The sequence below is a fragment of the Oncorhynchus mykiss genome, chromosome 16 (genome assembly GCF_057628025.1).
Source record: "Oncorhynchus mykiss isolate SJ-2025 chromosome 16, ASM5762802v1, whole genome shotgun sequence".
Lineage (NCBI taxonomy): Eukaryota > Metazoa > Chordata > Actinopteri > Salmoniformes > Salmonidae > Oncorhynchus > Oncorhynchus mykiss.
This window is the reverse complement of record NC_143037.1, coordinates 14,847,604-14,864,126: the sequence shown is the minus strand read 5'-3', so window position 1 is coordinate 14,864,126 and position 16,523 is coordinate 14,847,604. Positions and strand designations below refer to the sequence as shown.

Genomic DNA, 16,523 nt, shown 5'->3' with positions numbered 1-16,523 from the left:
TAAGAGGAATGGGGGATGATAGAGAGAGAGGCGGGGTGGAAGAAAGATAGACGAGAGCCAGAGAGAGACAAGAGAGCGAGAGAGAGCGAGCAGGAGTGAGAGTCTGTCTCTCAGCTAAGCAGCCAATGAAGAGATGAGTGAGTCTCGTCTACAGTTTGTGTCAGCGGTACACGATTACTACGCCGTCCTACAACGCCATCCTACTACATCATTCTACAACCGCCTTCTACTACATCATCCTACTACATCATTCTACAACCAACTTCTACAACACCATCCTACTACATCATTCTACAACCGCCTTCTACTACATCCTCCTACTACATCATTCTACAACCGCCTTCTACAACACCATCCTACTACATCATTCTACAACCGCCTTCTACAACACCATCCTACTACATCATTCTACAACCGCCTTCTACAACATCATTCTACAACACCATCCTACTACATCATTCTACAACACCATCCTACTACATCATTCTACAACCGCCTTCTACAACACCATCCTACTACATCATTCTACAACCGCCTTCTACAACACCATCCTACTACATCATTCTACAACCGCCTTCTACTATATCATCCTACTACATCATTCTACAACCGCCTTCTACTATATCATCCTACTACATCATTCTACAACCGCCTTCTACTATATCATCCTACTACATCATTCTACAACCGCCTTCTACAACACCATCCTACTACATCATTCTACAACCACCTTCTACTATATCATCCTACTACATCATTCTACAACCGCCTTCTACAACACCATCCTACTACATCATTCTACAACACCCTCCTACTACATCATTCTACAACCGCCTTCTACAACACCATCCTACTACATCATTTTACAACCGCCTTCTACTATATCATCCTACTACATCATTCTACAACCGCCTTCTACAACACCATCCTACTACATCATCCTACTACATCATTCTACAACACCATCCTACTACATCATTCTACAACCGCCTTCTACAACACCATCCTACTACATCATTCTACAACACCATCCTACTACATCATTCTACTACATCATCCTACTACATCATCCTACTACATCATTCTACTACATCATCCTACTACATCATTCTACAACCGCCTTCTACAACACCATCCTACTACATCATCCTACTACATCATTCTACTACATCATTCTACTACATCATCCTACTACATCATTCTACAACCGCCTTCTACAACACCATCCTACTACATCATTCTACAACCGCCTTCTACAACACCATCCTACTACATCATTCTACAACCGCCTTCAACAACACCCTCCTACTACATCATTCTACTACATCATCCTACTACATCATTCTACAACCACCTTCTACAACACCATCCTATTACACCATCCTACTACATCATTCTACTACATCATTCTACAACATCATCCTACTACATCATTCTACAACCGCCTTCTACAACACCATCCTACTACATCATTCTACAACCGCCTTCTACAACACCATCCTACTACATCATTCTACAACCGCCTTCTACAACACCATCCTACTACATCATTCTACAACCGCCTTCAACAACACCATCCTACTACATCATCCTACTACATCATTCTACTACATCATCCTACTACATCATTCTACAACCGCCTTCTACAACACCATCCTACTACATCATTCTACAACCGCCTTCTACAACACCATCCTACTACATCATTCTACAACCGCCTTCTACAACACCATCCTACTACATCATTCTACAACCGCCTTCAACAACACCATCCTACTACATCATCCTACTACATCATTCTACAACCGCCTTCTACAACACCATCCTACTACATCATTCTACAACCGCCTTCAACAACACCCTCCTACTACATCATTCTACAACCACCTTCTACAACATCATCCTACTACATCATTCTACAACATCATCCTACTACATCATTCTACAACCGCCTTCTACAACGTCATCCTACTACATCATCCTACTACATCATTCTACAACCACCTTCTACAACACCCTCCTACTACATCATTCTACAACACCATCCTACTACATCATTCTACAACCGCCTTCTACAACACCATCCTATTACACCATTCTACAACCGCCTTCTACAACACCATCCTACTACATCATTCTACAACCGCCTTCTACAACACCATCCTACTACATCATTCTACAACCACCTTCTACTACATCATCCTACTACATCATTCTACAACCACCTTCTACTACATCATCCTACTACATCATTCTACAACCACCTTCTACAACACCCTCCTACTACATCATTCTACAACCACCTTCTACAACATCATCCTACTACATAATTCTACAACCGCCTTCTACAACACCATCCTACTACACCATTCCTACTCTTTATGGGACATGCACAGTCAACATTCCCTCCCTCCTTCACTTCCATCAGACTCTACCTCCCTCCATCCCACTGATGAGTTCAACACAGGCTAAGCCCAACTATCTTTATAATTTCCTCTCTGGAAAAGTTGTTTCTGTCTATAAAGTATAGAGGAAGTGCAGGAAAAAAACAGGTCATCTAAATGTTAATGTGGTAACATTCAGTGACCTTCTCCACTTTCCCCCTTAGGTTTGTCGAACAAACTACGGCCCAACTTCTCCCGGCACAGTCCTTGTCCTTGTCTCACTGTGTAAAGATTTAAGAAGTGCATCTGCTGATGATCTTGATGATATGTTGGCGATTAGATTCCCCAAAAATGCATTGGTTTTAAAATGACACTCTGTATACTAGAGGCTGTCCAAACCAGGGTCGTGTTCATTAGGTACCAAATGGAAGAAAACAGACCAAACTGGGAGGGACTACCTGGAACTGTCCAATAAGACATGCTCATTTTAGTTGCAAAACGTTTTAACATTTTATGTGGCCAAGAACATGACCATGGTGCTGTAGTGAGGCAATTCAGGTGGGGTAGCCTATATGGCAGGGATCCCCAATTACAGTGCCTTGCGAAAGTATTCGGCCCCCTTGAACTTTGCGACCTTTTGCCACATTTCAGGCTTCAAACATAAAGATATAAAACTGTATTTTTTTGTGAAGAATCAACAACAAGTGGGACACAATCATGAAGTGGAACGACATTTATTGGATATTTCAAACTTTTTTAACAAATCAAAAACTGAAAAATTGGGCGTGCAAAATTATTCAGCCCCCTTAAGTTAATACTTTGTAGCGCCACCTTTTGCTGCGATTACAGCTGTAAGTCGCTTGGGGTATGTCTCTATCAGTTTTGCACATCGAAAGACTGAAATTTTTTCCCATTCCTCCTTGCAAAACAGCTCGAGCTCAGTGAGGTTGGATGGAGAGCATTTGTGAACAGCAGTTTTCAGTTCTTTCCACAGATTCTCGATTGGATTCAGGTCTGGACTTTGACTTGGCCATTCTAACACCTGGATATGTTTATTTTTGAACCATTCCATTGTAGATTTTGCTTTATGTTTTGGATCATTGTCTTGTTGGAAGACAAATCTCCGTCTCAGTCTCAGGTCTTTTGCAGTCTCCATCAGGTTTTCTTCCAGAATGGTCCTGTATTTGGCTCCATCCATCTTCCCATCAATTTTAACCATCTTCCCTGTCCCTGCTGAAGAAAAGCAGGCCCAAACCATGATGCTGCCACCACCATGTTTGACAGTGGGGATGGTGTGTTCAGCTGTGTTGCTTTTACGCCAAACATAACGTTTTGCATTGTTGCCAAAAAGTTCAATTTTGGTTTCATCTGACCAGAGCACCTTCTTCCACATGTTTGGTGTGTCTCCCAGGTGGCTTGTGGCAAACTTTAAACGACACTTTTTATGGATATCTTTAAGAAATGGCTTTCTTCTTGCCACTCTTCCATAAAGGCCAGATTTGTGCAATATACGACTGATTGTTGTCCTATGGACAGAGTCTCCCGCCTCAGCTGTAGATCTCTGCAGTTCATCCAGAGTGATCATGGGCCTCTTGGCTGCATCTCTGATCAGTCTTCTCCTTGTATGAGCTGAAAGTTTAGAGGGACGGCCAGGTCTTGGTAGATTTGCAGTGGTCTGATACTCCTTCCATTTCAATATTATCGCTTGCACAGTGCTCCTTGGGATGTTTAAAGCTTGGGAAATCTTTTTGTATCCAAATCCGGCTTTAAACTTCTTCACGACAGTATCTCGGACCTGCCTGGTGTGTTCCTTGTTCTTCATGATGCTCTCTGCGCTTTTAACGGACCTCTGAGACTATCACAGTGCAGGTGCATTTATACGGAGACTTGAATACACACAGGTGGATTGTATTTATCATCATTAGTCATTTAGGTCAACATTGGATCATTCAGAGATCCTCACTGAACTTCTGGAGAGAGTTTGCTGCACTGAAAGGAAAGGGGCTGAATAATTTTGCACGCCCAATTTTTCAGTTTTTGATATGTTAAAAAAGTTAGAAATATCCAATAAATGTCGTTCCACTTCATGATTGTGTCCCACTTGTTGTTGATTCTTCACAAAAAAATACAGTTTTATATCTTTATGTTTGAAGCCTGAAATGTGGCAAAAGGTCGCAAAGTTCAAGGGGGCCGAATACTTTCGCAAGGCACTGTACATTCAGCCGTGGACTGATTTTGCCTTGAGCGGATGGTTGAGGGGTCGGAACATAGCTATAAATATTTGTACACTGAAAATTGACTGCAAGAATCCCAATTACAACGGAAACAAAAACAGATTCATTTCTAACCTTGATTAGTGATTACATTGGGATACGATCGCATATGCCTCTCTATTTATGCGTGGGAATCCTTGGGAACAGAATTCCTTTCACTTCAAATCTCCTTTCACAGCTCATTTCCTGGTGATTTTACAGTGTTTTATGTACAACAACGAAAATGATTAAAACAATTAAAAAAATGCTATATGGTTTCCCTGTGGTGTTGTGTACCAATGTGGCCCTATATAGCCAAACCATCCAAAGCCTTTAGACATCAAAGGGCCCAGGCCCCTGAGTCCCCAGCTCCTGTTTGTGGTGTTGAGAGGTTAATGGTACTCAAAGCTAGTCCCAGCCACCCACCCACCCGCACACACACAACGTTGGCACACATACCAACGGTCCACATTTCCTGCCGCCTTGGTCCGTCCAGGGGGAGGAAGTGTGAGCATGGCTAAGGCATGGGCCTATATACAAACAAGCCGCTCCATGGGATCACTCCAAGGCCAGTTTCCCATGTCGCCCCCCCCACATTGGAGGAGAGTTTGGTGTTCAGAGGTTCTGCTAGGTAATGACGTGACCTCTGGTCCAGGGGGAATAACTAACATGCAGCGTTAAGGTTGAGGTTCAGGCTGATGGACAGGAACAGTATAGTGCTGGTAAATTAACACACTGGGATTAACAAATGAAGATGTGAAGATGCCACACACACACACACACACGCACGCACGCACACGCACACACACACGCACACACACACCACCATCCTACTACAGCATCTTATTACATTATTCTACAACACCATTCACAAATCATTTCTTCAGCATTGAAGGTTCCCAAGAACAGTGGCCTCCATCATTCTTAAATGGAAGAAGTTTGGAAACACCAAGACTCTACCTAGAGCTGGCCGCATGGCCAAACTGAGCAATCGGGGGAGAAGGGCCTTGGTCAGGGAGGTGACCAAGAACCAGATGGTAACTCTGACAGAGCTCCAGAGTTCCTCTGTGGAGATGGGAGAAACTTCCAGGACAACCATCTCCGCAGCACTCCACCAATCAGACTTTTATGGTAGAGTGGCCTGACAGAAGCCACTCCTCATTCTCTCAGACCATGAGAAACAAGATTCTCTGGTCTGATGAAACCAAGATTGAACTCATTGGCTTGAATGCCAAGTGTCATGCCTGGAGGAAACCTGGCACCATCACTACAGTGAAGCATGGTGGTGGCAGCATCATGCTGTGGGGATGTTTTTCAGAGGCAGGGACTGGGAGACTAGTCAGGATCGAGGGAAAGATGAATGGAGCAAAGTACATAGCAAAGGTCCTGCTCCAGAGCGCTCAGGACCGCAGACTGAGGCGAAAGATCACCTTCCTACAGGAGAAACGACCCTAAGCACACAGCCAAGAAAACACAGGAGTGGCCTATCTAAATGTCCTTGAGTGGCCCAGCCGGAGCCAGGACTTGAACCCAATCAAACATCTCTGGAGAGACCTATAAATAGAGGTGCAGCTACGCTCCCCATCCAACCTGACAGAGCTTGAGAGAAGAACAGGAGAGCAAATACAGGTGTGGCAAGATTGTAGAGTCATACCCAAGATGACTCAAGGCTGTAATTGTTGCCAAAGGTGCTTCAACAAAGTACTAAGTAAAGGGTCTGAATACTTATGTAAATGTGATATTTAAAAAAAACTGTTTTAGTTTGTCATTATGGGCTATTGTGTGTAGATTGATGAGGGGAAAAAACGATTTGATCCATTTTAGAATAAGGCTGTAACGTAACAAAATGTGGAAAAAGTCAAGGGGTCTGCATACTTTCCGAATGCACTGTAAGTTTTAAAAAAAATTGTGTTATCTGTACTTTACTTTTGATATTTTTGACAACTTTTACTTCACTACATTCCAAAACAAAATAAATGTACTTTTTACTCCACACATTTTCCCTGACAACCAAAAGTACATTTTGAATGCTTAGCAGGACACGAAAATGGTCAAATTAACACACTTATCAAGAGAACAACTCTGGTCATCCCTACTGCCTCTGATCTGGCGGACTCACTAAACACAACTTATTTGTTTGTAAAGGATGTCTAAGTGTTGGAGTGTGCACCTGGCTATCCGTAAATAACAAAACAGGAAAATAGTGCTGTCTGGTTTGCTTAAAGGAATTTGAAATGATTTATACTTTTACTTTCAGTTTTGATACTTAAGTATATTTTATCAATTACATTTACTGTTGATACCTAAGTATATTTCAAACCAAATACTCTTAGACTTTTACTCAAGTAGTATTTTACTGGGTAACTGTAACGGTCGTTGGTGGAAGAAGGTGAGGACTAATGCGCAGCGTGGTAAGTGTCCATCTTTTTAATAAAGTAAAAGAACACTGAACAAAAACAACTAAGTGAACGAACGCAACCGAAACAGTTCTGTCTGGTGAATACACAAACACTCAACAGAAAGCAATCACCCATAACTCAAAGGTGAAACCAGGCTACCTAAGTATGGTTCTCAATCAGGGACAACGATTGACAGCTGCCTCTGATTGAGAACCATACCAGGCCAAACACAGAAATCCCAAATTATAGAAAAAATAACATAGACTGCCCAGCACAACTCACGCCCTGACCATACTAAAACAAAGACAAAACAAAGGAACTAAGGTCAGAACGTGACAGTAACATTCACTTTAACTTGAGTCATTTTCAAAGTTATCTTTAATTTTACACAAGTATGACAATTGGGTACTTTTTCCACCACTGGGTGAAGTTAATGAAGAAAAAGAGGAAGAAAGAGTCTGCAGTGAGGTTACAAACAATGCAGCTCAGTGTGTGTGTGTGTGTGTGTGTGTGTGTGTGTGTGTGTGTGTGTGAGATGAGGAAGCAGAGGCACGTGTAGTAAGAGAAAGAGAAGGGCAATTCCACTTTAAAATGCCTTCCAAACAAAAGCTATTGATTTCACAACCATACAACTGTATGCACAAGGACTGTTTCGAACAATGTGCACAGAACATTTCATAAAAACACATTGACTGGAAGAACTGTGCAGATAAAAAAGTTTGGTAAGAGAACTATGGTAAAATCTCCCTCAGTTTCTTATGCGACCACATTTTCCAAAAACTTAAATATCAAATCAAATGGTATTTGTCACATACACATGGTTAGCAGATATTAATGTGAGTGTAGCTAAATGCTTGTGCTTCTAGTTCCGACAGCACAGTAATATCTAACAAGTAATCTAACAAATTCACAACAACTACCTTATCCAACTACCTTAAAGGGATGAAATAAGAATATGTACATATAAATATATGCATGAGCGATGGTCATACGGCATAGGCAAGATGCAATAGATGGTATGAAAGACAGTATACACACACATATGAGATGAGTAATGTAGGATATGTAAACATTATTAAAGTGGCATTATTTAAAGTGATTATCGATAGCTTTATTAAATCAATTTATTAAAGTGGCCAGTGATTTGGGTCTCAATGTTGGCAGCAGCCTCTCTATGTTAGTGGTGGCTGTTTTAACAGTCTGATGGTCTTTAGATAGAAGCTGTTTTTCAGTCTCTCGGTCCCAGCTTTGATGCACTGACCTTGCCTTCTGGATGATAGCGAGGTGAACAGGCAGTGGCTCGGGTGGTTGTTGTCCTTGATGATCTTTTTGGCCTTCCTGTGACATCGGGTGCAGTAGGTGTCCTGGAGGGCAGGTAGTTTGCCCCCGGTGATGCATTGTGCAGACCGCACTACCCTCTGGAGAGCCTTGCGGTTGTGGGCGGTGCAGTTGCCGTACCAGGCGGCGATACAGCCCAACAGGATGCTCTCGATTGTGCATCTGTAAAAGTTTGTGAGGGTTTTAGGTGACAAGCCAAATGTCTTCAGCCTCCTGAGGTTGAAGAGGTGAAGTTGAGCCTTCTTCACCAAGCTGTCTGTGTGGTTAGACCATTTCAGTTTGTCCGTGATGTGTACTCCTAGGAACTTAAAACTTTCTTCTCCACTGCTGTCTCATTGATGTGGATGGGGGGTGCTCCCTCTGCTGTTTCCTGAAGTCCACGATCATCTCCTTTATTTTGTTGACGTTGAGTGAGAGGTTGTTTTCTTGATACCACTCTCCGAGTGCCCTCACCTCCTCCCTGTAGGCTGTTTCGTTGTTGTTGGTAATCAAGCCCACTACTGTTGTGTCGTCTGCAAACATGATGATTGAGTTGGAGGCATGCATGACCACGCAGTTGTGGATGAACAGGGAGTACAGGAGGGGGCTGTGCATGCACCCTTGTGGGGCCCCAGTGTTGAGGATCAGCGAAGTGGAGATGTTGTTTCCTACCTTCAACACCTGGGGACGGCCCGTCAGAAAGTCCAGGACCCAACTGCACAGGGCGGGGTTGAGAACCAGGATCTCGAGCTTAATGATGAGCTTGGAGGGCTCTATGGTGTTGAATGCTGAGCTGGAGTCAATGAACAGCATACTTACATAGGTATTCTTCTTGTCCAGATGGGATAGGGCAGTGAGCAGTGTGATGGCGATTGCATCGTCTGTGGACCTGTTGGGGCGGTATGCAAACTGAAGTGGGTCTAGGGTGGCAGGTAAGGTGGAGGTGATATGATCCTTGACTCGTCTCTCAAAGCACTTCATGATGACAGAAGTTCAGTTATCGTTGCCTTGGGTACAGGAACAATGGTGGCCATCTTGAAGCATGTGGGGACAGCAGACTGGGATAGGGAGTGATTGAATATGTCCGTAAACACACCAGCCAGCTGGTCTGCGCATGCTCTGAGAACGCGGCAAGAGATGCCGTCTGGGCCAGCAGCCTTGCGAGGGTTAACACGTTTAAATGTCTTGCTCACGTCAGCCACAGAGAAGGAGAGGGGGGGCCCGCAGTCCTTGATAGCGGGTCGTGTCGGATGCACTGTATTATCCTCAAAGCGGGCAAAGAAGGTCTTTAGCTTGTATAGAAGCAAGACATTGGTGTCCTTGATGTGGCTGGTTTTCTTTTTGTAGTCGGTAATTGCCTGTAGACCCTGCCACATAGGTCTCATGTCTGGGCCATTGAATTGCGTCTCCATTTTGTCTCTATACCGACATTTTGCTTGTTTGATTGCCTTGCGGAGGGAATAGCTACACTGTTTATATTCTGCCATATTCCCGAACTCTTTCCATGGTTGAATGCGGTGGTTTGCGCTTTCAGTTTTCCGCGAATGCCGTGGTCTTTCCACGATTTCTGGTTGGGGTAGGTTTTAATAGTCACAGTGGGTACAACATCTCAAATGCACTTCCTAATAAACTCACTCACAGAGTCAGTGTATAAATCAATGTTATTGTCTGAGGCTTCCTGGCACATTTTCCAGTCCACGTGAGGGGGGGGGGGGGGGGGGGGGGGGGGGGGGTATACATGGCTGTGAGTATAATTGAAGAGAATTATCTTGGGAGATCGTGTGGACGGCATGTATTTGTAAGGAATTCTAGGTCAGGTGAACAAAAGGACTTGAGTTCCTGTGTGTTGTTATTGTTACACCATGAGTCGTTAATCATGAGGCACACACCCCTCGTTTCTGTCGGCGCGACGCATGAAGAGCCCCGGTGACTGTACCGACTCTGACAACATATCCCGGGTGAGCCATGTTTCTGTGAAATAGAGAATGTTACAATCTCTGATGTCTCTCTGGAAGGCAACTCGTGCCCTAATTTCGTCCACCTTGTTGTCTTGAGACTGGACATTGGCGACTAATATGCTCGCCTTCTCAGTCTGACCAGGAGGCCGCTCGATCTGCTTCTCCTGCGGTGACAACGTTGTTTTTGGTCGGCCTCTGAGATTAGATCCAATGTCCAAGGTGGAGGTCCGAACAAAGGATCCGCTTCGGGAAAGTCATATTCCTGGTCGTAATGTTGGTTAATTGACGTTGCTCTATATCCAATAGTTCTTCCCGGCTGTATGTAATAACACTTAAGATTTTCTGGGCTAACAATGTAAGAAATAATACATAAACAAACAAAATTACTGCATAGTTTCCTCAGGACTTGAAGCGAGGTGACCATTTCTGTCGGCACCATCTGGCCATATCTGCTCCGAATTAAGATTCAAAGATTTCTGTAGAAGGAATGGGGTGTCAGCTATGACATGACACCTTGAGCTTAAAAAATATATATTTTGGTTATTGAACTACAGTAAGTGGAATGGATTTACACCCAGTAACTGAATTACCGAAAAGGAATTACATCATAGGTCGCTGATCTGTATAATTGTGGATATGAATGTCATTCTCTTCATGGTGATGTATCTGAATAGGTCCACAAAGGTAAAAATATGCAATATCCTCCTTTGCATATTTGGGTATTATTCTAATGAGCTCCGCCCCTAAACAAGACCGAATTTGGAAATCTGAATCAGTCCTAGACGTCTATGTTTCACAAGTTTGGACAGTACAGTAGAGTAGAGTATAGTAAAGTATCGTTCAGTACAAAACAAGTACAGTACAATACAGTACATTATCTGTACTCTACTCTAGTGTGCTGTGCTGTACTTTAATGTCTAAACTGGTGAAACATAGACATCTATGATTGGTTCAGATTTGGTTCCGGTCACCAATCATGGACGTCTACATTCGCACCAAATCAAGGTCGGAACGGACCAAAAATCAACATGGGTGAACATGGAAATCTAGGCCGATCCGACCCAAAAAAACATCTGACGACGTTGAAATCAAAGCCAAGGCGAACTGACCAAATGTAAACTATTTTTCAATGTCCATGGACGTCCGGTGTTGGTCGGTGCTCAGTGGGCGCAAATGCAGTAAACGGAAAGAGAGGAGGCTCATGGGTCGGTGTCAGTACGAGTCTGGAGAGGTAACATTAAATGGAGAGAGAGAGAGAGAGAGAGAGGCAGAGTGAGAGGAAGGGGTTGTTCATACGGTTTTCCCAGTTTTGCTTTGACCGACAGATGACAGATAGAGAAAGAAAACAGTTATGAGCTGAACATAACAGTATGCCAGTGGAAGAGAGGACAGCAGGTACCCAACTGTAGTTTGTGACTACAACAATTTAGCCAATTCAATTGCAGTAATTCCATTACAGATTTTTCTGAAATTCTGTTACCAATTACGAGTTTTAATCACTTAAAGCTGCAATATGTGACTTTTTGGGCGACCCAACCAAATGTACATTGAAATGTGAGTTATAGATCCGTCATTTCATTGAAAGCAAGTCTAAGAAGTGGTAGGTCTGTTCTATGTGCTCTATTTTATGCTTCCCATGCTTAAGTTTCGTTTTTGCGTATTTTACTTTTGGTTTTGTAAACCAGCATCAAGCAGCTGAAAATACAATATTGTTGGTTATGGAAAATATATTTCACAGCGGTTTAGATTGTACAATGATTCTCTACACTATAGCTGCTTGTTTAGGCACAAACTGAAATTAGGCAAACTATTAGAATTAGTGCTTTCTGCATAGTGCATCTTTACTAATTAATAAAATAAAATGTAAAAACTAACTAATTGGTAGGTCTACATTTACTTGTTACTGGGACTTTCATTATCCTCTCTCCTCAGCTTAAAGATATGAGGAAGTTTCTAATGGAATTACAAGGTATAAGGAAGGCCATGCTTATATTGTATATTATACATGTCAGTACATACATAGAACAAGTAGGTCACATGGGGGAGAGGCGTTGTGCCGTGAGGTGATGCTTATTTGTTTTTTTGCAACCAGGTTTGCTGTTCACTTGTGCAATATGAGATGAAAGGGAGATCCATGGCTCTTTATAATATTGCACGTTTCCTTGAATTTGTTCTAGACCTGGGGACTGTGAAAAAGACCCCTGGTGGCATGTCTGGTAGGGTAAGTGTGTGTGTCAGTGATGTGTGTAAGTTGACTATGCAAACTATTTGGAATTTCCAACACTTTCATGTTTCTAATACAAACAAGAAGCGATGCAGTCTTCCCTCAACTCTTAGCCAAGAGAGACTGGCATGCATACTATTGATTTTCACCCTCTGAATACAATGAAGAGTAAGACGTGCCTCTTTGATCTGGGCCTACTGCATCTTTAAGGATCCGCCGCTTTTTTTAAATGTTCGCCTAAAATGACATACCCAAATCGAACTGCCTGTCGCTCAGGCCCTGAAGCAAGGATATGCATATTCTTGGTACGATTTGAAAGGAAACACTTTGAAGTTTGTGTAAATGTGAAAGGAATGTAGTAGAATGTAACACAATAGATCTGGTAAGAGATAATACAAAAAAGGGGAAAAAAATGATTTTTTTTGTACCATCATCTTCGAAATGCAAGAGAAAGGCCATAATGTATTATTCCAACCCATATTCCAAAACACTTCTCCAAAACGAAATAATAAGTGTTGATATTAGTTAGCAGGGTTCTTTACTTCCACATTATTGTGTTTTGACTTTTTGTGATCAATGTTTTCTAAGACCCCTGTAAAAGAGTGAAAATCCACTCCGTCTGATGACAGAGATTAGTGTAGGAGCAATAAGACCATAAGATAATATTCAATCGGACTCCATTATCATGTGAATGCTATAGGCCCATAAGCGAATCCGAAGGTTCTAGTCAAAGTAGCGAGCCTTGCGTCACCACTCGGAATACTATAAGTTACATGTGTCCAACATAACCCTAATATTAACAGGCTGAGAGACAAAGAGCTAATATCTTGCGATCAATGTCCCAGCATTAAATGATTGAGTTAACCTCAGCTCAGAGCTGCACAGTTAGAGGCCGAGCATATATGCTATGTGTAGTTTTTTACCATTACATCATACATAAAATAATAATTCAAGGAATATTACTCAGAAATATGAGGACAACCATTCGTATCCATTTAAAAGTAATCACATTTATTACAGTTATGCAATAAGAATACAATGGCATAACAGAAGTCTTCAATGTCAAAAGAATACACAATATTCTAAATATTCTTTAGTCATTTAGCAGACACTGGAGATTGGTTAAGAATGACTCCAAGAACAAAGTTTCCACCAATCTTTTATTTTCCCCAGAGCGCCAAATCTCAGTATCTCCCATTGTCTAATTAACATCACTATGCTAGGCCAAAACAATAAACAGAACTCTTATCTGAATGATAGGGGCGCACATCTCTGTCACTCCCCCATTGAACTGACTGCCATTCAGTGGTGTGAAGTACTTAAGTAAAACATACTTTAAAGTACTACTTTCAACATTTTTTTTGTGGTATCTACTAGAGGTCGACCGATTATGATTTTTCAACACCAATACCGATTATTGGGGGACCAAAAAAAGCCGAAGCCGCTTAATCGGCCGAATTTTCATACAGTTTTTTTATTTGTAATAATGACAATTACAACAATACTGAATTAACACTTATTTTAACTTAATATAAAACATCAATAAAATCAATTTAGCCTCAAATAAATAATGAAACATGTTCAATTTGGTTTAAATAATACAAAAACAAAGTGTTGGAGAAGAAAGTAATATGTGCCATGTAAAATATGTGCCATGTAAAATATGTGCCATGTAAAATATGTGCCATGTAAAATATGTGCCATGTAAAAAAGCTAATGTTTAAGTTCCTTGCTCAGAACATGAGAACATATGAAAGTTGGTGGTATTAGCGCACCCAGCTAACTAGCTAGCCATTTCACATTGGTTACACCAGCCATTAGGCTGATAGGCTTGAAGTCATAAACAGCGCTGTGCTTGCGAAGAGCTGCTGGCAAAACACACAAAAATGCTGTTTGAATGAATGATTACAGGCCTGCTGCTGCTCAGTCAGACTGCTCTATCAAATCAGACTTAATTATAACATAATAACACACAGAAATACGAGCCTTAGGTCATTAATATGATCGAATCCGGAAACTATCATTTCGAAAACAAAACGTTTATTATTTCAGTGAAATACGGAACCGTTCGGTATTTTATCTAACGGGTGGCATCCCTAAGTCTAAATATTCTTGTTACATTGCACATCCTTCAATGTATGTCATAATTTCGTAAAATTCTGGCAAATTAGTTCGCAATGAGCCAGGCAGCCCAAACTGTTGCATATACCCTGACTCTGCGTGCAATGAACGCAAGAGAAATGACACAATTTACCTTGGCTTCTACTGCATTCGTGTAACAGGCAGGCTACTCGTGGAGTGCAATGGTTAGAGCGTTGGACTAATTAACTGTGAAGGTTGCAAGATTGAAACCCCGAGCTGACAAGATGAAAATCTGTCGTTCTGCCCCTGAACAAGGCAGTTAACCCACAGTTCCTAGGCAGTCATTGAAAATAAGAAAGTGTTCTTAACTGACTTGCCTAGTTAAATAAAAAAAGTGTAAAAAAAAATATTTTTTATTTTTTTTATTTAATCGATTAATCGGTCGACCTCTAGTATCTACTATACTTCACTATTTATATTTTTGACAACTTTTACTTTTACTCCATTACTTCCATACATTTTCCCTGACACCTAAAAGTACTTGTTACATTTCATTGCTAGGATAGAATTATGGTCCAATTCACACACCTATTAAAAGAACGTGTTGTCATCCCTACTGAATCTGATCTGGTGGACTCACTAAACTCAAATATTGCTTTTGTAAATTACGTCTGCGTGTTGGAGTGTGCCCCCGTCTGTCCGTTAATGAAAATAAATAACACAATACTGCCATCTGGTTTGCTTAATATAAGGAATTTGATTACCATTTACTTTCCCTCAAGTATGACACTTGATTACTTTTTTTCTGCCAATATACTTATGTACATTTAAAACCAGATACTTTTAGACTTTTACTCAAGTAGTATTTCACTGGGTGACTTTCATTTTCTATTAAGATATCTTAACTTTTAGTCAAGTATGACAATTGAGTACTGTTTCCAAAACTGCCACTGTCCGATGGGCAGAATAACACAGTAACTCTGCAAAAATAAATCCATAGCACTTTATGAACTCTTTATGAACTCTTGAAACAATCCAAACAAGACAATTGAATTCACAAAGTAACATTAATTTAGTCAATACAAGTTTTCCTCGGTCTTAACACACGGTGTTAAGGTGTCCGTGCTCCCAGGGATCTATGGGAACCTCCCGCCTCGGAGAAAGCCATGGATAAGGTTGTGTTAAACTTTTATGATATCCATCATATGGTCTGCCATCCAGACAATGCCATAAATCGGGATTGAGCCCTCACGCTGGGCCTCGGCACCTGCAAGTTGCTAGACTCATCTTAATCAATGACCATCTTCGTTCACATTTGTTCTCTTTCTATTTTTCCACAACACCCTTTTCAATCTGTTCAACCAGAAATCAAAGCCATTAATTATGCCTCATTTTTAAGATGTATAATGGTTGAAGAATGTATCTATGCCTTAATTTCCTCAAAATAAATTCTTAGCATTCATTTGACACCCAATTAGATATGCTCCTATGAACTTCCCATGTTGGTGCTCATGGCTCCTTCACATGGAACTGCCCAGAGCTCAGTCGTTCTCATTCTCCAGACATTTCTGCGGGGTTAGTGTGTCAAGAAGACAGGTCTGAGGCTTTTGGACAGATACGTGAAACCATGAAACCACTCCATGTGTCCATTCAGTCGTGACATGGTGCTCCTTCACTGGGTCTCTGGATATGGGGATGAATGCTAACAGCACAGATCCATTACAGCTCGGGTGTTAATGGACCATTCACTGGATTCCCTTGGCAATACACTCAGAGAGCTAGCTCACTTCTTCCCTCTCTCCATCTGCTTCCCTCCTCCCTCTGACTTTATCCCTACTTACACCTCTGTCTGTCTGCCTGTGTCTGTCTGTCTGTGTGTGTCTCTCTGTGTGTCTCTTTGTGTGTGT

General features: G+C 41.7%; 1 protein-coding gene across 6 annotated transcripts in view; it reads right to left on the bottom strand.

The window, feature by feature from the left end:
* The window catches only part of LOC110491420 (pleckstrin homology domain containing A1b), a 46,061-nt gene that overhangs the window by 25,796 nt on the left and 3,742 nt on the right, over positions 1-16,523 (bottom strand). The gene's annotated exons all lie outside the window — the stretch shown is intronic.